This window comes from Gorilla gorilla, chromosome Y, assembly GCF_029281585.2.
Source record: "Gorilla gorilla gorilla isolate KB3781 chromosome Y, NHGRI_mGorGor1-v2.1_pri, whole genome shotgun sequence".
Classification (NCBI taxonomy): Eukaryota; Metazoa; Chordata; class Mammalia; order Primates; family Hominidae; genus Gorilla; species Gorilla gorilla.
Window position 1 is genome coordinate 16,728,757 of NC_073248.2, and position 26,085 is coordinate 16,754,841.

The following is a 26,085-nucleotide window of genomic DNA, read 5'->3' on the forward strand; positions in this document are numbered from 1 at the left end:
TCCTCTTCCTTTGAATACCTCAAAAAATTCATGGAGGAAGTTAGTATCTACCTCTCTCCACAAAACCAACAGGTTTCTTTTAGCAAGACACACGTAACAATGCAGAAATAACATGTCAATTTTCGATTTGAAAACAAGGTTTGGTACGCAATAACTATTATTTTCAATACTTGCTTTAATATCTGCTTCTGGCTCTTTTTTCCAGATCAACTTTCCCCACCATCTCCTGTAGATGCCACATAACTTGAGCTACCACATGTTTCACGAGGAGCAGGTTGCACCCTACCTAGAGAAGCTGGATTCCTTAGGTCTTTTCTGCCAACGTTCTCATGACCACAGGAATAAAAATCACCACAGCTCCTTGAGTAACTCCCACGACTTCTGCCGTTATCTATCTCGTGTATTGTTATAATCATGGCGGCTTCTTCCACCATAAGACAACTGAGGCCCTCATGCTGGTAGTGCACCATGAGAGGTACCTGCAGGGTCGGTAAAATAATATGTTGGACTACATTTAAACATCATTACAGCTATCACTAAAGCATGAATTAGTTAAAGTACTATTTGGAAATATCTACTTTTGTCTGCCTTTGTTGACAGGATATTAATTATGCCTGCAAGAGTCAGAAAGTTTTATTAAAAAGAAGCGTAAGAGTAGTATTTGAAGCTTAACAAATTTAACTCTAAAGTAAACATTGAGCCATATTTTCTGAACGTGTAGTGAAGTTCTCACCTTTATATCATTCCCTGTGCTTTATACTGCTAAGAATACTCAATATTTATACATGTTATATTTGTCCTTTATACTTTTCCTTATAATTTCATTAAAATAATGATCTGGTCTATTAAATACAATTCAATAATTTACAAATCCATCCTGGACCCTTACCTTATCTCTGAAATACATTTCTATAAGAACTTCCACATGGATGTTCAGAATGATCTCTACCACGGGCGTCATCGTAGCCATCACAATCACTAAATTGAAAAAAAAAATTAATGTCAGAATGAACCATTTAAGAAATCTATTTGACAAATCCAGGAAATGTTATAGTACCTATATTCTCTAAAGGAATATTCGCCCCGACTAGAATGACCATAATCACAGTACGCATAGTCTCTAGATGGTGGAGCATAATCACTAGTTTCTTGGGAAAGTGGATGATTTCTGTGTGCATAAGTTTAAGCACCAAATTTTAAATTTTCATCAATTAGTTTCCAAAACATAACTAACTTACAACTTAAACAAAATTAAAAGGCCAAACATCTAAATAGATATTTCCCCAAATAAACTAGACAAATGCCCAACTAGCACATGGAACAGATACTCATAATCAGTGATTCAGAAAATGCATTTCAAATCCAAAGTGAGATACCATTCTTCACACACACACTAGAATGGCAATAAATTTTAAAAAGCAGGAAATAGCAATTGTTTGAGAGGGTGAAGATAAATTGGAACCTTGATACAATGTTAGCTGGAATGGAAAATGATGCAGCTACTAGGAGAAATGTGGTGCTTCCTCAAGAAAACAAACATAATTATCATAGGACCAAGCAATTCCACTTATATATACACCCAAAATTGAATAAGTGTACTCAAACAAATACTGGAGCATAGAAATACTGTGGTGGAAACAACTCAAATAAAATAATGGGTTAACAGCTTGTGGAAGGAGTGAAGTGCTATGATGTAAATGAAACTTCGGGACATGATACAAAAGGAAAGGAGACAGATACAAAAAGTCATGCAGTGTTTGAGTCCATAACATTAAATGCCCACCACATGTAAGTTCAGAGGCAGAACACAGATTGGTGTTTGCTAGCAGCTGAGGGAAGGGAGAAAATGAAAGCGACTGCTCAACTGGTAGTTGGAGTTTTAGTTTGGAGTCACAAAAATGTTTTGGAACTCGATGGAGATAGTTGCTGCATAACACAGAATATATTTAATGCCACTTAACTGTTTACCTTATAATATTTAATTTTGTTATGCGAATTTCATTACCATAACAAAAAAAAATCAACTATCTTTTTCCATTTTTTCTTTACCTATTCTTAGTTGCATAACCATCATCTCTTGGAGACATATGGTCTTTTCTCCAGGAAGAGATTGGCTCTCTGCATGGAGGACTTCCATAATTCTCTCTTCCATGTGATATGGGACCTTTAATATTAAAATGATGAAACATGTAAAGAACAGCAAGTCTGAAACACTATTTTCTCTTCTCTTAAACAACTTTTTAAAATTATTTCTTCTATGACTCTGTTCTTCCTTCCTTAAATTACTAGAAAGTAATGACATTGTGAATATTTCTTATGGCTTTGGATAATCCCATGGCTCCCCCAAGGCCAGTCCTTCTAACAAAGCAGAAGGCAGACATTAATTCTTAGGTAAAAGTTCATTTGTAATGGTAAATAGCTACTTAGTGATTATTTTTCTTTTCATATGAATTACTGATGACTACCAATGACACAAGGAAAACATGTAAAACCACCAAACTCTTCACGAATTTTAAAGTTATATACATTGTCCTTTCTCAGCTGAAGACGGTAAATTTTGCCATGTTGTTCAATCCACCTCACACACAAATAATGCTACCTTTGAATGACTGCAAGCTAAATTTTTACAAAAAATTCTCCTTTATCTCTAAGTGGTTGGATCTATCTTAAATGTTGACAAATTAAAATGTACTAGTGAAAACTTTCTAATGATGGCCAAGATTTACTTTTACTGCAATAAGCAATACTGTTAAAGGGGTCATTACAACATTGTTGCTATTTCAAAATAGAAAAGCTTCTCCTTTAATATACCCTTTATGTGCTGTTCCTTAGAGGTCAGTCTTTCACCTATGATATGTTCAATGGCTAATTTTCCAATGAAAATGTGTTGGCTTGTGTATCCTGAAGTCAATAAATACCTAATTTCACTGATACTCTACATACGAAATGTAAAATAGAAAATGGCAGTTTTCAATTTCCTCCATATTAGGGTGGAGGACTAAGCAAGAATTTTAATTTGTTGTACTTAAACTTATTTGCTAAGAACTCTTATTTATTGTCTTGCTTTCTTCTGTTTGGTCTGCAATCTTATGATTCTCTTTTTCAAAAATATTACTTCTGTTCAATCCTACTGCTCACCTCAGGTTGCTTAGTTCTAAATTCTCTCCACAAATAATTTCCAATCTTACACTAAGGATCTTGTGTTAATGTTTAAACATCCTGGTACAACCTTAATTATTGATTTACATGCCCTTATATTTCATAACTCTGCACTTCTGTGATATCCACTTAATTTAAGAATATTGGACTCCTTCATGTCTACCTTTCAAGACTTAATTTTATTTTTAAATAATATTTAAGCCCAGTGACTCCTTTTCTGCTAAATGCTCTTGCAGTTCTTTTGAATCTTCATATAAGCAGTAAGAATGCCTTGCACATAAACATTATTGAGGTCTCAGAAGCTGGATGGCCAGGCTCAGCAGCTCACACTGTGAGCTAGTGTGGAAGGCTGAGGCAGCTGGACTATTTGAGCCCTGGGCTTTAATGTCAGTTTTGACAATGTAGTGACATCCTGTCTACAAAAATACAGGAAAAAAATTTAGCTAGGTGTGGTGATGCATGCCTGTAATTGCAGCAACTCAGGAGGCTGAAACAGGATAATTGCTTGAGCCCAGGAATTTGAGGCTGTACTAAGCCATCATTTCACCAACGCACTCTGACCTGGTAAGAGCAAGACTCCAACCCAACAAAGAAACTCAACAAGCAAATTTTCAACTGGGACACCAGGGCACCACTACCAGGGGACCTAGGAAATGGGAGAATTCTTTAGACGAAGAAGCCTACCATCAAAGAATACTTCTAGGAACTTTTAGAAATATTAAGGGGAATTATCTTGCAAACACAGGATTAAAAGGAATGTTGGCCTCACTCTAATCACTTCTTTCATCTGCAATGAGAAGCTCGAGTATTTCTTCAACATAAATCTGAAATGTACCTAGTGAGATAGAAACTATAATAAAAGCTATCAATCAGTAATTATGCTCACATATGTGTCACTTCCCTTTTGTTCAATGAACTTAAAGCTAAGCATTCAGGTAAAACAGCTCATTTTTAGTCATACAAAAACTACGGTCTTTCTGTCAGGTAGCATTTACCTTGGCTTCCCATCCACCTATTGCTTCTTGCCACAGCAGAAGGAGCAGATTTTTTAGGAGGAAGACCTCCACTTCTTGAAGATGGACCTCTTTTAACTGGAATGGCTCCCCTAGAAGAACTCATGTTCAGATCAAGAGTGTATCCATCATCATCTGTATTTCGAACAAAATCATTTTAGTTAACTAGCATGACTCTTTCTTGAATGGCTAAGTTTTAGTTGTTTATAAAGATTTTCTATATATTATAACCTTACAAATTCACATTTGTCTAAATAATAAAATTAACATTTCTACATGAAATTAGTACAATTCAAGCAATAAAAGTCTGTTTGGAAAATCTAGAAAGAAACTCAAGAATCATAATATATTGGTGTGAGAGAGAGATGTAGGAAAAGTGGGGAGGGAACAGGGAGCAGATATCAATCAGTAAAATATCTAAGTATAACACACATAAAAATATTAAAGAAAAATGATAATTGATTGTTTATATCATTCTGCGATGAGGAAAAATTTTCAAAGCATATCATAAACTAAATTCCATTCAAAGAAACTCAAATATTTACAATATCAAAAGGTGACACATCAAGAAAATACATTATCTTTAAAATTCATTAACATAGTATAGAATTCTTACAATTCCTTTATGAAACACTAATTTTCAGATTAGACTATGCTAAATTTTAATAATCTTTAAGAATAGCTTATTAAGTAATAGAAAAAATAGTTATATATATATGTACAAAAACCGTAGACATATGGCAATTGCTAGGTGGTGTTATAGGTTAGAATATGCACATTCTCATACATGGCATAGTATTATTGAACCTCTCCCTCAAGATGAATGGAAACAAAATAACCATGAAGCTATACATCTTAAAATGGAGCAAACACTGCCATTTCAAATTTAAAAAACAACTCCAATTAATTACACATCTGGTCATTAAAACACAAAATTAAATGACAGATTTTTGAAGGTTGGTTAACAGATAACACAAGTTAATTTATAGGCTTATTGATTGATTGATTGAGATGGACTCTTGCCCTACTGCCCAGGCTGGAGTGCAATGGCATTATGTCAGCTACCTGCAGCTTCTGCCTCCCAGGTTCCAGTGATTCTCCTGCCTTAGCCTCCAGAGTAGCTAAGATGAAAGGTACGTGCCACCACACCAGGCTAATTTTTTTGTATTTTTAGGAGAGACAGGGTTTCACCATGTTGGCCAGGCTGGTATGGATCTCCTGACCTTGTGGTCCAGCTGCGCCGTACTCCCCAAGTGCTGAGATGACAGGCATGAGCCACCTTGCCCACCCACATCATATATATATATATATATATATATACATGGTTTGTTTTTCTTTTTTATATGGAAATTGACCCCTCATTTCTACTGTGTAAATCACTCATAAATACCATTTTCAGTGACTCACCTTCCAGAAAGAAAAATACATACATATCTGTGAAGCAGTGGTTTTATGTCCTTTCCAGAGTCACAGACTCTTTTTAGAAATTAAAATTCTACATTTCTTAAATTGAAAATGCTTTATGGCAGGCCAATGTACAAACTGTCTGTACGAAAATTACAAAGTAATGGATTTGCATACATGTTTGCCCATGTATACACAAAAAAAACTAATATTGGAAAATCAATCCTAAGTACTGAATTACTTTTTTTCCTGTTGGAAAGTTTTAAATATTCCATTGTATTTTGATAATACAACTGATATGAAGTTCTGCGCCCCAAAGTAGAAAACTCTATGAAGTATAATGAATATAAATGAGTTCTTCAGAAAACCTGTTGAGTACAGGCAATCAGCATTCATAAACTCAATTCAGTTTGAAATCTGTGTCATTTCAATGCAAAGTTATTACAATTTTAAAACAAATTTTAGATATTAGAGCGACAATTCTTATAATACAACTTTAGTACTTAGAAATAATTTTGCTTCTTATTAATATGTTAATTTTCTGTTCACAAAAGAAATAAATAAAATTGGGAAATTTTGATATCGTCAAACTTATTTTCTTTCAGTCCTATGGTTCCATCTTTATATTTTAAAACATTACCCAAGTGTCCTTCATGTGAGGGAAGCCACCCTCTTGTTCCTCCACTGCTTCCTCTTGCAGATCTCAGACTTCCTGAAGGGCTTCTGTTTCTCGAAGAAGCTGGTGGTCGCCGCCTACCACCACTTTGAAAAGATGGTTTCTTGGCTTGTTCTACTTTTATTGCTTTTCCATCCGAAGACTAAAATTATTAAGGGTACTATCAATAACATTGGCAAGAATAAACCTAACCACATTTTACAAACATTTTTACATCAACTATAGTTCGATTCTAGATATTTTCTCCCAAAGCAAACTTTTTTTTTTCTCCTAAAGTGAACACATCTTTCGCAATGCCAAATTTGAGATAGTTACTGAGCACATGCCTTCCATTAAGGGATCAAACACAAATTCTATTATTCAAATTCCTTGAAAACTCCTCCATTATTAAAAAAAATAACACCTCAAACAAAAAAGATTAACCCATCACACATTCTATGGAAGAATGTGGCACATCTTTTTTTTACAATATATAATCCACTTCATCTTTGTATTCACATCACTGATTTAAAAGTTTCAGTGTCCCAACGAAACTTGTGTCATTTAAAAAAATGAGGTTACTTATTCAAAGTGATTAGTCAAATTAGTTATTGTGAGTTGTTTCTTGTTTGAGCTGCTAACACTTACATAAAATGTCCCCATATGATTTATAATTCTGTGTTTACTCTAGAAACGTTTCTGTAAATGTGATCCTTGTTTGATCTCATTAAGTTTCCTTGCCTTATTCATTTCTTATTTTGCCTTAGACGTGCCCCTAAAAAATGACTCTTAATATAGTACTTCATGTTGTTTCTCAGAAATGCTTAAATGTGCTAATTAATTTTACAATAACATTTTTCAGTATAATCTTTTCTATAGGACAAAGTAATTTTTGAAAACAGTTCAGATAATAAATAACTCTTTTAAAATTACATGTTTTTTTTGTTATTTGGGGGAAGATCTTAAATCCCTTACAAGACCCCTTGCAGCCACACCACCAGTTGTTCCTACCTTGAAACTTCTTTTGTTATTGCTGGGCCCAAAATATTTTCCCCAGATTTGCGCATGGCTGCTTCCTTCCCAGTGTTTCAAAGTCAGTCAAAATTCCTTAAACTTTTAATTGCCCCTGAAAACTCTAAGAATCTCCTTTGTTGGTTGTCTTAACATTTATGTGCATATAGCATTCATATTTATGCTTACACAATATAATATGTGAGATGAAGTAATTCAAAAATAACCATTGGCTGGGCATGGAGGCTCACGCCTGTAATCCTGATGATTTGGGAGGCCTAGTCGGGCAGATCATGAGGTAAAGGGATAGAGACCATCCTGGCCAACAGGGTGAAAGCCAGTCTCTACTATAACTGCAAAATTTATCTGGGTGTGGTGGCACGTGCCTGTAGTCCCTGCTACTCAGGAGGCTGAGGTGGAGAATTGCTTGAACCTGGGAGGAGGAGGTGGCAGTGAACTGAGATCGTCCCACTGCAATCCAACCTGGCAACACTGCAAGACACCACCTTAAAAAAAAAAAAAAAAAAAAAAAAGCAAAAAATCTGTGCAAATTACCTACTCGTGCTTGAAAACTAGGGGGAAAAAGAAATTATCATAGATGACTATACATAAGTAAAAATTATCTGCATAACTACCACAAAGCCATGAATCAAAAGCTACTCTGGGTTTCTACCACAGCTTAAAATATTAATTTATAAGAGTGAATAAAAATGTACTTTCTACTATGTGCCACCAAGTGTACTAGAGGTAACAGAAATAAAAGCAACTAGGAAGCCTTAAATATGCCCTGTAGACAATTTAACAATCTGTAGACTAATATGTGGTACAGTGAGTACAGAATATCTATGATATGCAACGTGGAAGAAAATATAAAATCAAAGTTGTTTTTGAAGGATGAATTGTTATTTTTGAGACACACATACGAAAGAATAGTTTTCAAGAGTTCAGAAAAGCATTTTAGGGGTAGCATAAAGAGCAACAGGAGATAAAAACAGATTGGGATAATGTTATAAAGCAAAAAGGCTCTAAAAGGCCCAGAATGGAATTATCTTGACTAGAATGTAAAGGAATTCAATAGTTAGTAGAATTACATAAAATTTTAAAGCTTTAGTAAACACACAATCCCTAGATTTAAGACTCAATAGGACAAGAGACCATTGTTTTGATCAAAACATGTCCTCAAACACACTGGGAAAATGAGCAATTAGATATTCATGTTACATAAATTACTCTGGTGAGAGGAAAAAAAGGTCCTTAGGAGAAAAGAGCAAGGGTGGGGCAAAAATTCCAGTTCCTTCTTCTGTTATCCAACTTCAAGGTTCTGATATTATTTTCTATTTTCAAGTACTTAACGCTTCCTTAACTGTAAAGTTCTTTTTTAAATATACTTTCTCAAAAATATATTTTCAGAAAATGGGAGAGAATCTTTCCTTCTTGTGAGTCTGTCTAGATGTCTATCCACAGTTTTTATATACTATAGAAGTATTTCCATGAATTGGAAGTAAGTCCATTGAGAGCATTTAATGAATGCTCACTTAGTCCTTTCATTTACAGGGGGATTCCTTCTGGGTTTTAATGCTCTTGGAAACCTTAGAAAATGTATTTACACTCATATTGAAATACAAAAATAGAAAAAAGTTACCATATATTAATTTATATAATGTTAATTGCAGTGCCCTTCCAACTACACTTTCAGGTATATGGCACAAAGAAGAGAATGGCTAAAGAATTTTGGTCCATATGGCATTCTACTATCTTTAACACTTTAGTAATACTAAAAAGACCTAGAAATACTGTTAATTGAAAACCAGAGTTATAGTATTATTAATAAGGGACTCTTACCTTTCCATTTATATCTTTGGCAGCATTCTTAGCATCTGCAGCATTCTCAAAAATAACGAACGCAAAGTCTCTGGACTTGCTGGTTCAACCCTTTATCAGAAGAACTAAAACATATAAAAACATTTTACATTTATATAATGGACTCACTGAAGTACTAACCATCTGAAAGTTACATCAAACCAAAAACAAACTGCATTTCACGTCACTACTATGATTATTAATACTAAGTCATCCCTATAGTCAGCCTATTTTATTCCAGTTTGTTTCCTTACGCCATGACACATTTAATTTTCGTCATTTTCCTTTCTAAGTAGTAAGTGATCCTTACCACAGGCCCTTCACCTGTTGCTATGAGAATTTTTCAAATATCAAATAGTTACTTCAAAATAAGAGTTTACAAATGATTAGGCATTTTAACGTATGTATACAATGAACTTTGCAATAATACATATTTTAAATATACATGTTGAAATATACATATGAAAATACACACACACACACACACACACACACACAAATACACATGGCTTTAAGAGTTACCTTCCGAGGCCGGGTGCCGTGGCTCACACCTGTAATTCCACCACTTTGGGAGGCCGAGGAGGGCGGATCACGAAGTCAGGAGATCGAGACCATCCTGGCTAATACGGTGAAACCCCGTCTCTACTAAAAATATAAAAAATCAGCCAGGGGTGGTGGAGGACGCCTGTACTCCCAGCTACTCTGGAGGCTGAGGCAGGAGAATGTCTGGAACCAGGGAGGCGGAGCTTGCAGTGAGCCGAGATCACACCGCTGCTCTCCAGCCTGGGCGACACAGCAAGACTCCGTCTCAAAAAAAAGAACAAAACAAAAAAAAGTTACCTTCCAAAAGGGGACCATGTTTCGCAAACACTTCTTTAAGCATCTTTTTCATTGGCTTCTTTATTGAGGCCACCAATGAAAGCTTCCCAGGACAATCTGCTTCTACCATTGTGCTGTAAATGGAAAATAAATAAAATAAAATAACATAAAATAACATAAATAAAATAAAATAAAATACTCTATTTTGATAAAAATAAACAAGCTAAAAAGATAAAATTTTATTATATACTGTGTTGAAAATTCAAGTAAAATTCCCTTCCAGAGGCTAACATTTTGTTAGTATTTCTTACTTTAAATATTTAAAATTCGTAACATACAGAGCAAAAGGGGCACTGACTTCATGGAGAAATGCTGCATTTTATTACGTAGGTGACAAAATCTCATTTCTAAAAATTAGATAAGAAAAGCTATTGTAATTTTCCTAAGTTGCAATATGAAGGATGTCCCCAGTTAAATAATTTTATTTGCAAACTATATATTTATGAGGTACAGTGTGATGTTTTGTGTTTTTGTTGTTGTTGTTGTTGTTTTTGCTTGAGATGTATATCTCCTGTTGCCAAAGTGCACTGCTTACTGCAGCCTCCTCCAACAAGCCTCAAATGATCCTCCCACGTTTCAGCTTCCCAAGTAGCTGGCTGGGCAATTTTTCTGTGTTTTTTTTAAATAGACACGGTTTTCCTTATATTGCCCAAGCTGGTCTCCAAATCCTGGGCTCAAGCAATCTGCCAGCCTGGGACTACCAATGTGATGGGATTTCAAGTGTGAACCACCACGCCTAGCTTGATATTTGGATGGAAGATTAAATCGAGCTAATTAAAATATTCTAGGGGGAGATCATTTTAAATATTTTACCATCTTTTAGTGATTTGAAATATATAATAGATCAAGGATTCCCCAAACACTGGCTTTCACAGTATACCTGTCTGTGGCCTGAATGTAATGTCTGGGGATAACCTGTAATACCTGTCTGTGGAGAATGTAATGCCTGAGGATGACCTGAGGTGGCACAGTTTCATCAAGAAACCATCCTCCCCAGCCTTCCCCTGGAATCCCGCTGCCCCACCCTGTCTCTATGGCAGCCCTGCTGCCCCACCTTTCCCCTGTCACACTGCTGCCACCAGAAGCCACACCCCACCACGTGGCCCTCGGGGCCCTGCCAGCAGCCCCCACCCCTAAACGTGTCCATCTCACTGCCTTCTTCCCCTGGGCAACTCGTTCTGAGGAAAAATTATCTTCCACTAAACTGGTCCCTGGTGCAAAAATGGCAATAGATTAAAGGAGCCCATATGTTACCGAGGCTGGTCTCCAACTCCTGACCTCAAGCCATCCTCCTACCTCCACTTCCCAAAATGCTAGGATTACAAGAGTAAGTCCGTGTGCCAGGTTAATAGAATAACTTGAGCGGATTTATTTTGTTTTCATTTAAGTCTATCCGACTCCATTTAAGTTGATTACACCCACTGACTCGGTTTAAATTACTTAGGGGCCACAGATACAGGAAACATGTTTCATATACTGTCATACAAGGAAAGAGACAATTACAGGCTTTACAGAGACAAATTTGAACTGAGGTAATGTATAGCCCCAGACTGCTACATACACTAAAGTATGCCAAAATTTGATAACTCTCACCAAGCAAATCACATACGTGACATGTGCTGACTAAAAGTACGGGTATTTAATCGCGGTGGTTAAGTATATTGCATATATTTTGAATTATGACCACATTCACAGAGAAAAACTGCTTTAATAAAAAGTGCACATGAAAATAATGGCACCGCAGCACCATCTCCCACGACTTGCCCACATGTCAGACATGTCCGACGGTTAAAGGTAGAATACTCAAGAAAAATAAGAGTTTAACAAAAATGAGTTTCTTAATAGCACTAAGGAGTTCTCTCCCCACTGTCTCCTTGCATAATTCAACGCCCACACATAGAAAACCCACCCCCTACAATCCCAAACCTTTGCTTTCTATTCTTGCCGAGAGACCAACCTGTGCAGAGAAACAGAAATTACAGGTGCTTTTCAGTAGGACAAACAGCCTCAGTGTCGCCCGGGCCTCAGGTCGTATGCATCCGGCTTCGGGACACCACAGGGCCAACTGCCGGAAAGATCCCCGGAACTGGCCTCAGCTGGAAGGAAGCCAGAAGCCATGCCTGGAAATCCCCCCTACCTCCAGCGGCCAATCATTGCGAGGGCGGTGGGCGTCGGCCAATTATTGCAAGGGCTGTAGGCGTCTCCCGAGGCGCCCTGCCCATTGCTGGCCTGCAGCTCCATCCTTCCGCAGTAAGCCTCCTCTGAGAAGATGCTTGTGCTAGGTGGTGGTGGATTCAGGTACACATGGACTGTGCTCCCTTTGGAATTGTGGGCATGGACGACCTACACCCTAACTGGTATTCTGAGTGTGGCAAGCCATTGACCCACAGAGAAGACATGAAACATCTCACTTCATTAGACAGGCTAGGCTGATGGTACTGAATATTGCAGATCCAGAGGGCAGAGAGAGGGACCAGCGCTGCCTGCTGGGGAAAGGGCAGCGGCAGTGGCTTTCGGAGAGTGGGGCAGGGCGGGCACGTGGGAGGAAAGTCATCTGGTACCTTTCTGGGGTGGAATTCGCCTGCACCAGAAGTCAAAACCCCGCAAGGACTTTTTCAGATCTAGGGAAATACAGACTCCAAGTTCCATGCTTCCTCCCTGAGGATGCTTTACTCCCAGGGGTATTCCAAAGGATCTCTCGTCCTATGCCCTGGGCACACCAGAGACAAGCTGCCGTGGTCGCCCATCCGATGACCTGTGTTCACTGACTTGCTGGCGCAGAGGCTCCCATAAGCTCAGCACCCACCGGCCGCGGTGCCTGCTAGAGGGGCTCTGGAAGCCCAGGGCCTCTGCCTACGGCTCCTGGGCTCCAGATTCCTGCAGGGAATCTGGGCCTCATGACGAGTGCGGAAGGCTGTGGATCCTGCAGGGCTTCCCAGTAATCCTGGGTCCACGCAGGTGTGAGACCGTGATTCTCAGCTAGGCGAGGCCCCCGGCCTCTCGGGGAGCGGCCCCCAGAGTCTAGGGGTGCCAGGGGCGTGGGGTGGGCGGCTCAGACCTTGGTCTGTGGGAGCCCTAGGAGGGCACCGTGTTAAGTCTGGAGGCTCTGCAGGAGAGGGCGGCCCGGGGGGAAGAGGCGTGCTACTGGTGGATGACATCACGGCAGAGGGGGAAGTGGTGGCCAAGGAGGAGGCCGACGTGGAGCAGCAGCAGGAGGACCACTGGGCAGAACTTGTCCCTGGCCCCAGGAGGCCGGGGCCCGCAACAGACTCGCTGGAGGTCCATCATTTGCAACTGGGCTCTGTAAATGCCTCAAGCCACAGGGCATCCCCGGCTTCTGGGCCAGAGCCACGTCTTTGCAGCTGCCAATTTGGGATGGCTGGCAGCAGGGGGTGGGCGTCTAGGTCCTGGGAGTCGGGTTGGGAGAAGCCAGGTGGTAGGCACAGGGGGTCATCCAGGAGTCAGGGGATGGAGGACAATGAGGGGAGCAGGGGCCAGACTTCTGCAGATAGGAGGGCAGTTTGCTTGCGAGTGCCCTGAGGGCAAGTAGAATAGGAACAGGAAGCAAATCACAGCACTCACAAGAGAGAAGAGCAACGCAAAAGGACCCTTTACGCACAGCAGAAAGTTGAAGGGCACATTTCCCTGGGAAAGTCCTTGGAGGAAGGGGAGTCTGTGTGCCCATGCCAGCCATGGAACTACCTCTGCTCCCCATGCCTGTGTCCAGCAGGCTCACCCCAGAAACACAAGGTGCTCAAGACTCAGGTTCAATGTGCACTGGGCTGCTGTCCTCTGCAAGGCAGGCACCATCTCCACGGACAAACTTTCTTCCCTCTGCTGGTGCTGCATCCAAAGAGGTGTAGGCCCTGAGCATATATAGCCTCTGTTGCACCCATGTGAGCCCCATGGGGAGAGCCAGGCACAGCCTTGCAGCCCCATCAACCCACAGAGATTCCCTCTGGCGGACACATCCACCCCTCAGGGAGACTAGAAGAGGACACTGTACACTCAGACAGCAGCAGAGCCTGTCCAGCACCCAGGCACATAAGGGCCTCCTGCAGCTCAGGAACCCTGAGGAAGCAGCCGCCTCACACCAGAGCACCCCACCCCCTAAACCTCTCCCCACTTCTATGCCTGCCCCTTTTCACAGCAGGCTGTCTGGGCCTGGCTTGACCCTCTGCCAAGACCACCACACCAAGGTGTAGTGCCACGTCAAAGGCCTGGGTGACAGCCTTGTCCATACTCTCCATACTCTTGCAAAGTTGCAGGTGGTTTCATGTCATGCCCCCCCGCCCAAATCATCCGTTGGCTCCTAGACCAGAAGCAGATTGTGGGGCACACCCAGATATGGGCTGAGATCACAAATGATGAAGTCCTGCTGAGCTACATGATGGATTTGCAGGTTATGCTGCGGAGCCTGGATCAGCGGGAGGGGTCAGGCATCTGGGTCTGGTTGAAGTCCCCATGGGGCCCAGGGGTATCTAAGAGGGAGAGCTGGGAAAGGAAAACACATGTAGCAGGCCACCTTAGTCCAGGTACATGAAATGGTCCTTTGAGTCCATCTTCTTTCTCCCTCTTGGCCAGGGAGGTGAAGGAACTCAGCCACCCCGGGTACCGGCATCAGGATGAAGTTTTCCTTTTGTCACAACCTTTATTTCCACAATAAAGTGGTCATTCAGGAGTACTGTGTTGGCATCCTCGGTCAGGAGTGACTCCCAGCATGGTAATGGAAGTTGTGTGTGGGAGGGTAGGTCTGGCATGAACCTTCCTGTTTCCCGTCCCTCCAAGAAACTGGGTGTCTCATTCCACTGCAGTCCAGTGGTTGTGGGATCATGAAGGTTAAGCCTCCAGCTTCAGGCAGTGCACCTCCATGTGACCTTCTTCAGCTTGTGGGCTGACCATGGCTACCCAGGTCCCGGCAGGATTGCTGAGGTGGGTGCCACGGTGGGGCATCATGGGAAAAAAACCTTGCTGGTCATTCCTTGGCCTCTGGGGAATTGGCTTTGAGCCATGACCTAACCTGTCCTGTACCCACTTCTGCAGTCCCCCAATCATCAGCCAGGGCCTGTGGCTCAATCCCCTGCAGTACTTCCTGAGGGAGGGAGGCAGTTAGAGAGGGAACAGAGAGGAGGCCAGGTTAGGCAGTCTTGGGCTTGGGACTGAGGGGCTTTTGATTATTGGAGTTGTGCCCCACATGGAGAACACAAGCCTCAGGGAAGAGACTGCAGTGAGCAATCCTAGGCCATCCATGGGCTGAAGGAGAAAGGGCCTTCAGGGAACTGTAACACTCGTGTTTCAGGATTAGGGAACCTTAAGTCACCTAAGAGGCATAAGTGTCTAAGGTCAGTGGGTGAGAAGCAAGGCTCAAGGGATAGCTAGCTCATTATTGAGGTTTAAGATACATTTTGATTGTTCTGCTCCTGCAAATTTTATGATCATTTCTGCAATATAGAGACATAGAATCCAGAAAAATTTTGAGTGACGTTCAACTTCTTTTAGAGTACTTACTTGTAAATTTTGATTTTTTCCCCTTGTGGTTCACTTCAATTTATTATTTGTACTTTATATGCAAGGTGATACATTTGTTTTTTTAATTTGCCTCTTGTGGAACTTTTGTTTAAAGAACATTTTTTTTTTCTGTTAGACATGTGAGTTTGCCTGTGAGCTCTTTTTCTAGTACAGTTCTTTTTTTTCCGTTTTTTTTGTGTGTGTGTGTGTGTGTGTGTGTGTGTGTGTGTGTGTGTGTGTGTGTATTGAGACAGCATCTCACTCTGTCACCCAGGCTAGAGTGAAGTGGCATGATCTTGGCTGACCTCAACCTCTGCCTCCCAGCTTCAAGTGATTCCCCTGCCTCCCAGCTTCAAGTGATTCCCCTGCCTCAGCCTTCCCGAGGAAGTGTAATTACAGGCACATGCCACCATGTTCAGCTGATTTTTGCATTTTTACTCCAGATGGGGTTTGACCATGTTTGCCATGCTGGTCTCAAACTCCTGACCTCAAGTTATCTGCCTGCCTTGGCCTCTCAAAATGCTGGGCTTACAGGCACAAGCCATCATGCCTGGCCTCATTTGTTTGTTTATGCATTTTAACCCTTGTTGTATTTTCTTCATGAACACATACTTTAGAGTTATTGGAATAATATGCTTTATTTATTTACTCAGTACTTAAGTAGGATTTTAAAAGTAATATTTTCATTCACTAAATACAACCTTATGTACTATTGTCATTTTCTTTTTCATAAATTCTTCAAGAACTCTGACACTGGTTTTCCCCCACCTGAGGAGAATATTCAGATAGTTACAAAAAACTGTGTGAGTTAGTTGGTATGAAAATATAATTTGAAAGACAAAGTTCACAAATATAATTCCACATTTGGATTTCACATCATTTTGAAAATTCTTATGCTGATGAATAAAATCCTGCATTCACGTTCATGTTAAATAGGAGCTTTTGAATCATTTTCAGGAATGAAAACAATCCAAGGCCATGCATTAGTTCAGGAAGTAGGTAGAAAGCAGTTGTTATGAAGAAAAGCCATCTTTATTGAAGGTATATTTAGATAGATTTTGAAAGGCTAAGTCAAGATTTTCCTCGTTGATGCTCTGGTGTTTTATCATACTGTGAGAAGACTGTGGCATCAGTAGTTATAGTTACTAGGCTACCAAAGTCTCAGGGCTGCAGTAATTATTATTGAGGAAAGTGGCAGTGTGGTTGGCTGTTTAAGGAGACTAGAGGACTTAGGAGTTTCTACCCAAGGCGCAAGGGCCTGATTTATTGGGTGGCCTTCTTTTGCTGAATAGATAAGATCCAGGAGAAGTGTGGACTCACTGTAGTAGCTAGGGCTTTGAGACTGGTGAAGGCTATTTGTCTCCAACTGCCATTGCCAGATATTGGTCTGCACATAAATGCTTTTCGTAGGCTCACTGACTCCTGTAAATTCCAACATAGAATTTGGATTTAAATCCCTATTCCAAATTATTAATCATAGATTTAATAAGTAGATAATAAAAGAAGTATTCAGAAGGAAGGGAGACATCAGATAAATGCATAATAAACCATTCTGATCAAACACTTTCAAAACTATTACTACAAAAAATCACTGAAAATTAAATCTTAAAAAGTTATTTTAATTGGAGAAATAGAAAAAATGAGACTTGTTTTAAACTCTGATGTGTAAAGATACCATTATTAGAATAAGAGAATAATATAGAATGTCTAATTTATGTGTAGAGCAGCATACTAGCTATATAGTGTGGCTAGAGATTGAAAACCCATGTAAGAAAACTCAGAGATTAACAACAAAATTTTTTCAGAGACTTTGTTCTGTAATTAAAGAGTTTTAAAATGGTTTCCTACTGATCAATGATTCACTTATATTTCTCATTTAGGCATATGCAGTATACTCTTTTGTATAGGGACAAAGTTATGGTTCCTATCACTAGTAAGAAAAAAAAATTGACGGTGTACCACATTTGCATCAGAGTCTTTGTCCTGAGTAATGGAACTGTCTATGTCAGGGTACAGGTGGGCATAGCTGGAAGCTTTCATCACATGCTTCTAATATTTCTGGATTGTCATCAGTTCCTCCTAGAAAGACAAATGGACTATAACTATCCTTAAGAACATATGTTAAATTTAAACCCTAAGTGTTAAGATAAAACTATGATTTGTCTTATCACTTACGTCTCGTCATCACTTTAAACTTGTGTCTGTAAATTTTATACAGAAATTCAGTTCATTTTATCACCATTAACATTTTACATCACACATTTTTTCTATTTCATTATCTTTTTAGCACTTTTCTTTTCTTTTTTATGGTGGGTTTTCGTTCTGTCACCCAGACTGGAGTACAGTGGCCTGATCTCAGCTCACTGCAAACTCTGCCAACAGGGTTCAAGCAGTTCTCCTGCTTCCCCCTCTTGAGTAGCTGGGATTACAGGGATACACCACCACTCCTGGCTAATTTTGTATTTTTAATAGAGATGGTGTTTCCCCATGATGGTCAGACTGGTCTTGAACTCCTGACCTCAGGTGATCCACTGCCTCAGCCTCTCAAAATGCTGGGATTACAAGCATGAACCAACATGTCTAGCCTTTTTTTGTTTGTTTGTTTGAGACAAGTTCTTGGTTGGTCACCCAGGCTGGAGTGCATTGACACAATCTTCACTCACTGCAGCCTTGACCTCCTGGACTCAAGCTATCATCCTGCCTCAGCCTCCCACGTAGCTAGGACTACATGTGTGCAACACCAACCAGGCTATGTTTTTGTTTACGTGTTTAATGATGAAGTCCTGCTATATTGCCCAAGCTGGTATCAAATTCCTGGACTCAGTGTCCTCTTAGTTTAAGTTCCCAAATTGCTGAAATTACATTGGTGAGTCAATGGAGACAGCCTTGTCACTTTTTAATAATTTTTTAAATTCCATTCTGCAAAATTAACAAGTCAATTTTCACATTTGAAATTCAAAATTCCAAGTCAACTTTGAGTAGATTTTCATAAAGAGGTAAAAATGAAACAAAACAATACAAAACCCCTCCTTTTCCTTTGTTCCAAAGTGAGCAAAAAGTTGGGAAGGAAATCGTCACTACTTTGCTTTACAAAACTAGACTGTACAGAGAAAGTTCCTCATATAACTTTTGTTACATCTAAAATCCTTATGCCTTGAACTGTAATATTAAAAATATGAACCTCATTTTTTTAGAACTACTACCCTAATAAGAAAAGTATCCGATGACCTGGTATAATGATTTGTGGCCCAGAGAGCCAGCATTCTGAGCTATTCAGGTTCTTCAGATAGCCCAAGAGTGATAAGAGCCGAAAGCGGGTCTGGACATCTTGGAGGAGTGCAATACCAGGTCATTTCTTGCTGCCCCATTCACCAACTGGAACCTCTCATGCAGTAGAGTGATAGACACCTTCACAACTCTCAGTGGTGCCCCAGGGTGCCTCAGGCCCAGTAACACAGCAGTATCTTCAGGATTCCTGAGTTCATAGGCAAAGATTTATTACAATACACTCATTAGAAAACCTGAATCTTAAACCTACATCAGGCTTTCCAGCATATTGTTTTAGTCGTGATAAACAAGGTCCGCAGATCATCTTCATTGAAATCAGAAATCTATGAATAAAGAGTCCACAGACAATGTGATTGCAGAGGAATTAACTAACAGAGGTACTAATAAGCCAAACACAGTGAGGCAATTTCTTTTAAGCCTAAAAAAAAAAAAAAAAAAAGGTATCTGTATAAGTGATATGGTCATGCATTACAGAAGTGTATTTGGACAGATAAACTTTCAGCAACGTAATTATGGGATAATGAATTATAGAGTATGGGAAGAGGCAGGCACAAACTTACATGTTCCTGACACGGTGGGCAGCTATGAGTACCCAAGAGCTGCCAAGTATGGAACCATTGCAGGTCTGTGCCACAGCTGATGATCATAGCCTTCCAAGGCATGGCATATCGCAGATAAATCTGATCTGCCAAAGCCTAGGGGAAAATTCACACAATTAATTTGAGTATAATTGCCCTATGTAGACCACGTTTTAAAAATTTTAGATCCCTCCTATTTCTGCTAACCAGGTCAGCATTGTTAAATACGACTAGCATACACAAATTACTACCTCTTTTCCATTTTTTAAATGTTTTTCTTTAAAAAAAAAGTTATCCTCCTGTTATGTTTCCAAGTTCATAGTTTCTTTATGTCCTAGCTTAAATTTATTTAGTCAAAGTGTTGGAAGTCATTCCAGCTTTCTCCCCATTGCAACATTTATATAGCTATGATTTTAGCTACTTAAAAGTTATCAAAGTTGATAGGCAACAAAAATGATTTGATTTGGAGATATTAGATAAATAAAGAAAAATTTGGAGATAGGGCACCTGTCTCTAAATTGGTGGGGGCTTATGTTCCTCAACATACAATCTTAGTGTGATATCAAAATGATAGTTTAAATAGAACGTTCAAGTTTGGGGTTAAGGAAAGAGCTCATATTTTAAAAAAATATTTGAGAGTTTCTCAGAAAACTGAGTTGAAGAAATGCTGGTTAATAAATGTATAGATATAAAAATGATGAAGATAAGCTTTCTCTAGAAGGGGTGAGGAAATATAGATGAAATTAGAAGCATAACTATGATCTTAAGTGTAGTTGTCTTTGAATTAGACTTTGTAGGATGTGAGCAAATAATTGTGACCTCCTTTGTGTTTTAATGTATTATTCACTGTAGCTATGACAATGTGTGTTAGCTATAAAATAGCTGTGGTTAATTGCACATTTATTACGTGACACCAAAAGAGATCCCTGAGTTTCTATGGAAATAAATGAATGTACAATAATGTGAAATAGCCATTGCTAATATTGTGATAGGTTTTCTGATAGCCAAGGGAAGGAGAAAACTGATAATCACAGTGTAGTACAGTCTAGTACACCAGCACATAAAACACATTATTTAGCAACTGCTATGCTGCTTCCAAACATCATAATATCTTTAACTTAAAATATACTCAATTTAAAATAATTCTATTACACATGTAAGATACTGTGTGGTAGAAAAGAAATTTGTTTGTGTTAGGAGAGTGTGTCTTAATGTTAGTCCTATTCATCTTCTGCCATAAGAACTTGATCAATCCATTCTACTTAACTAGTATGAGTAAGAAATTAAGATAACTCTAATAATCATGTTTTATGACCTATATTATACAGTAATCTATATCATACAGGGATACTGTGGAAATTGAATCATAGATCAAGTGTGAAATACCTTTGTAAACCACAAGAAAAATAATTTCTGTGATTTGGTAGATAAAAAACTCATATATTTTTCAGGAAGAGCTTTCTTTCCTCTCTGCTTCCCTCTCTTCTTTTCTAATTCCATTCTCTTCTTCCTTTATTTCCCCTACCAAGTTTTTGAGCCTTACTCTGAGGCTGTGGCAGAGAGAAGTGTGGCCAAATAGAAGCAGGGGTGGAGGTAAAAGCTGAAGCATTTGTAGAGGTAGAGACTGAATGGGACATAGAAGCAGAGGTAGTCATGGGCTCTTGCTTGTCCCAGGGAGCATGGCTAGACTGTGCCACTCCCTTGAACCAGGAAAGGAAAGGGTGCACTTGGCTGAAGACCTAGGGCTTTGTGCAATGGTCCTCAAAGTGACTCAAGATTCCCACTTGCACCCAAGTGTCCTTTTGCTGTAGATGGCATGCAAAAGGTGCTCCCAAGTCACCTTGCAAGAAACAAGAGACAAGATATCAAACAATATTTTAAAGGAGGGACAGAAGTAACCTTTGGTTTTCAAGATATTCCTCTTTCTCCCTGATATTTATACCCCATGAATTTGTCACCTGACAGTCAGCCTCCCCCATGGCTTTCTTGGCCTCCACCCAGAAAGTGAATTCATTCAGCTTGAGCCAAAATTGGGCACAAGTGCTGACTTGTAGGATGCTCAGGTGCCGTTTTTGCACAATTCCAGGACTTTCTGATAGAAAACAGAGAAGAGGTGTTTGTGTTTGTCTTCAAATTTTAGCCCACATTAGAGGGAGAAGTATGGTGAAGGGAAAGACAAATCTTTTATTATTCATGAGAGGATACTATTCTCTTCCTAAACATGCTTCTCTTTCATTCCAGTGTCTTCTTCTTTACTCACTCATTATAAGGGACCAACTAGGTAGACAACAGTCATATAGTTGTATATTTTCTCTTGTTCCAGGCTTTGCTCCAGGCATATAGGAAGGACCACGGATTGAAAATGTAGTGGTTGATTCAGGAAGATCAACCCAGGTCCTAGAGGTCCCTTGGGACCTAAATAGGGCATGGCATGCTCAAAGGTGACAATCTCAGCTTGGGCAGGATCCTGAAGGTCAATAAGCCCCACTCGGGCCACAGCCAGGGCTTCTGCATTTTTTCTCGGGAAAAAAATCAAGAAAAAAATCTTATTATTTCCACATTTCAGTGTGAAAAAACCCTGGATTTCACGTGAATCACATGAAGTCCAGGTAAGCACTCAGTTGCAAATAGTACTTTAGAAACTATTTGCAAGGATCATTTGAGACCAACTGGTCAACATGATGAGAATTTTTCCTTACCAACAACAAGAACAACAACAACAAAATTATCCAGATGCAGTAGCATGTGCCTGCAGTCCCAGGTACTTAGATGGCTGAGGTGGGAGCATCCCTTAATATTGGGAGTTTGAGGCTAATGTGAGTCACACCACTGCATTTTAGCCTGGGCAATAGAGGGAGAGTCTGTTAGACTCTCCCTCTCTCTCTCTCTCTTTCTCTCCCTTTCTCTGTCTCCCCCGGCTTTCTCTCCCTGTCTCTTACACACTCACAAACACACACACACATAAATTAATAAATAGAAAAGAAACATATTCAGTTAACAATTTCAATGTTTTACTTGCTTTATAATGATATCTTAATCTTGAAATGAAATTGCTTACACTTACATAAAATTGGCACATCTAGCTGTGCTAATGATCCACTATTCATGTAGTATGGATCCAAGCACAAAAATGGGAGAAAGACAGTTGTGCAGAAACTACCTAAGGGAATTCACCAGTTTCTGCCTCCCAACAGTTGGGACAGATAGGGCTAATGCCAGGGCATAATCCGCACTCTGCAGAGGAATCCACACTCTGCAGAGGAATCCACACGTGGTATAGAGTGAGATTAGTGTTACTACCCTCCCTTTTCTAAAATCTAAATTTAGGCTTTTAGAAAAATGCTTGGAAATTCATTATTTTCAATTCTGAGAAAATACATAGAAATATGCATTATCCATCCTACAATTTCAGATATAGTACAGAGGTTATCTTCATACTTTCCCTTGAAACATTAAAGTATATATATATATATAAATATATATATATACACACACACATATACTTTATACATATATATACATATATACACTATATATGTGTATCTATAGTGTATATATGTAGTATATTATTATTTATAGCCAAGATTTTATACTATTATCCAATAATGTGTGTATATATGTATATACCTCAAGTGAAAATAATAAAACATTTCTGAGAAGTAAGACTATCTTTAAAATACTGTTCTTAGAATAGAATTGTGTTCATAACACATAGCTCATAAATCCTGTTTGGCAAAAAGAAAAGATATTCTCTCAATATTTAGACATCTCTGCTGATTCATACAATAACCTAAATTTTGGTTTTGCAAAGGTCTGAGAACATAACCTCTGTTGTTACAAACTCTGGTTTTAAGATTCAACAAGAGTCTTCATACCAAGTATATTAACTCAAACATCTGACTAGACTGAAGGTGCCTGTGGTTTCATGGGAAATAACAGCTGTCCTGAAGAGCCAGAAAGCCTGGAAATTTTCTTTCTAAATCACAGCTAGTTGACACTCAACCAGGGAAACACTGAGTTTTGAATACCTAAGAGGTTGTTGTCCAGGCTTGGGTCCAGATTGAGATCCAGGCATCAGGAGAGGTTGTTTTGTTAAAAGTGCGGCTGGAGCAGCGTGCAAAGATGAAAAAGAATGAGAAAGAATTGACTCTTTAGTAAATGCTGAGGGAAATATATTCTGAGGAGGATTAGCAAAAGAGGCTATGGATAGCAGAATAGGAGAGGAGAAATACCTGAGCAATATGGGAAAATGAAGAATGAAGGGAACATACAAGAAGAAAAGACTGAACAAGAAGGGGACAGTGTACATACACATGGAAGAGAACAAGAATGAATAAAGAAAAAGAATTAAGAAAGAGAGATAAGAGACATACTTGGGACATGACGGCTTTCTTTTGTCTTGATAATTTTTAATTTCCTGCCGTAGTGCTGGTAAACAACTCTTCCAGGAAGCCAAATGCTTCTAAGCTGGCTTGGTTGGAAATAATTGATTTTACATTGGCTTTCTGTGGCAGTTATCTCAGTTGACACTATAAAACACCGATCTGGGGAGTAAACAGTTTTTACTGGCAAAAGGGGTACACGTTTAGACAAGCAGCCAAAATGACTCGTTAATAGTGTTTCTCCATTCGGCTTAATTTTAGGAGGAGAAAATGATGCAATTATATCAGCTTTATAATGGGTTCTGGGTCTTAGTATTTCTGTTTCAGGCTGGATCCAGATTCTTACTTTGCCAGCTTTAAGAACACCAAAGGATTCAGTAAGATGAGCTTGAGACTGACCAGTGTCTGCTTGGGTTACAGGCAGTATCCAAGATATGAGTGTTCTTCCTTTAAGCAAGGTCCATGGTTTGATTACTTGAGATAGAACCTTGGGCCAGAATCTTAGCAGAAAGGTTGCAGACTGGATAAAAGGGTGAACTATAGCAACTTCAGGCTGGATCCAGGGACTATTTGAGATTTCATATAAACCCATGTCTGCCTTTATTCATTTGAATGTAAAACAAAGATCAGACTATATCTTGTTTCCTGCTTGATCCAAGGTCTCACTGCTTGGGTTTCAGGGTGGGTCAAGGTTCGATATGCAGCAGCTCTTTGCTGAGTCCAGGGCCAAAATATACCAACTTTGGTCTGGGACCAGGGAGAGAGAGGCTGACTTTCAGGATGAATCCAAGGTCTAACTGTATCACATTGAGTCTGTAAGCAAGATGTGACTATATCAATTTCAGTCATGTTTCATGGTTTTATTCCTTGGCTTATAGTTCAAATTTGGAATGCTTCAGTTTCAGGTTGGTTCCAGGATCTTATTGAATTCATTTGAGTCTGGAACAGTATCTTATCACTGTATTGGCTTCAGGGTGGGTGCAGGGATGAATTTCAGAGTAAGTCCATGTTCTGATTGTAGCAGGTACATGCAGAGTCCAAGGGTAATTTATGCTGAGTCCAAGGGTAATTTATGCTAAGTTGACTCTGGGTCCAGGAGTGGGTCATTTGTGATTCCACTTGGGTCCAGGGCCAAATTGTATCATTTTGTGTTGGGGACCAAAGTGCAAACACGTCTGCTTCAGGCCACGTCCTAATTGTTTGAGATTTAGGCTCAGTCCATTGTTCTATATTATCAGTTAAAGAATGGGCCCAGAGTCTGACTGTAATGGTTTCAGCATAGGTCCAAGGTTGCAGAACATCACCTTCAGACTGGGTCCAGGGTCTGACTGCATTCTTTTCAGATTGGTTCCATGGGTGGATTATTTGCCATTCTGGCTGCATCCAGGTAGTAACTGTTTGAGAATGAGGTTGAGTATTCTTACATTGTTTTGAGTCTGAAACCAAGCACTCACAGTGTTAATGTCAGGCATGGCCAAACATTTCTGGCTTGCATTTCAGCCTGATACAACAGTGTATCAGACATGGACAAGGTCCAGGGTCTGACTGCTTGAAATTCACATGAGTCAAAGGTCTGATTATATTAGTTTTAGATTGAGTCCAGGGGTGGATTGTGCCTGCTTCAGTCCAGATCCATAGTTTACTGTATCATCTTCAGAAACGGACCATGATCTCACTGAACCTACTTCAGATTGGGTACATGTGTAGAAGACATCAGTTTCTGATTAGATCCATGTTTTCAATGTAGTAGTGTTATGTTTGGCCCGGGATTCTAGTTTATTGGATACAAATGCAGTAAATGTGCTCAGTGTTTGAAATTCTGGCTCAGCCCAAGGTTTCATTTTTTTCCGATCCAGTTTTAAATGAAAGTCTGCTAAGCAGAGCTTCAGGCTGGGGCCATTGTTCTGCTGCTTGCAGCACAGGCACTATCCAGGATATAAGTGTTTCAAATTCAGACAATGTCCGTTCATTGTTATTTTCAATTTCATGATGTGTCCATAAAATAGGTGCTTGATTTTCTTCATGAATCACAGGTCGTGAGTATCAGGTTGAGTTGGTAATGAAACTCTATTTTAGCTTCAGGCATTTTCCAGAGTTTCTTAGCTTCAGTTTTACGCATTGTCCAACATGTGCCCCTTTCAGTCTCTGTATAAGAATTTGCATCTGGAAAATCATGATGAGTCCACTTCGAGAGTGTGCAAGCTGCAGCCTTTGTCCATGTGTTCATTACTGGAGACCTAGACTGGGTCCGTGGAGTAATTGATTCTGACACAGGTAGTGTCCAGGTTTTTCCTGCTGAAGGGGTAACTGGGTACATGGTAACATTGTGGAAACTACAGCCCATGCCC

General features: G+C 39.6%; 2 pseudogenes; both read right to left on the reverse strand.

Annotated features, from left to right (window-relative positions):
- Positions 1-206: 206 nt before the first annotated feature.
- LOC129530269 (RNA-binding motif protein, Y chromosome, family 1 member A1-like) lies at positions 207-10,051 on the reverse strand (annotated as a pseudogene).
- A 6,544-nt stretch (positions 10,052-16,595) lies between these two features.
- On the reverse strand, positions 16,596-21,010 carry LOC129530193 (serine protease 52-like; annotated as a pseudogene).
- Between the last annotated feature and the right edge of the window lie 5,075 nt (positions 21,011-26,085).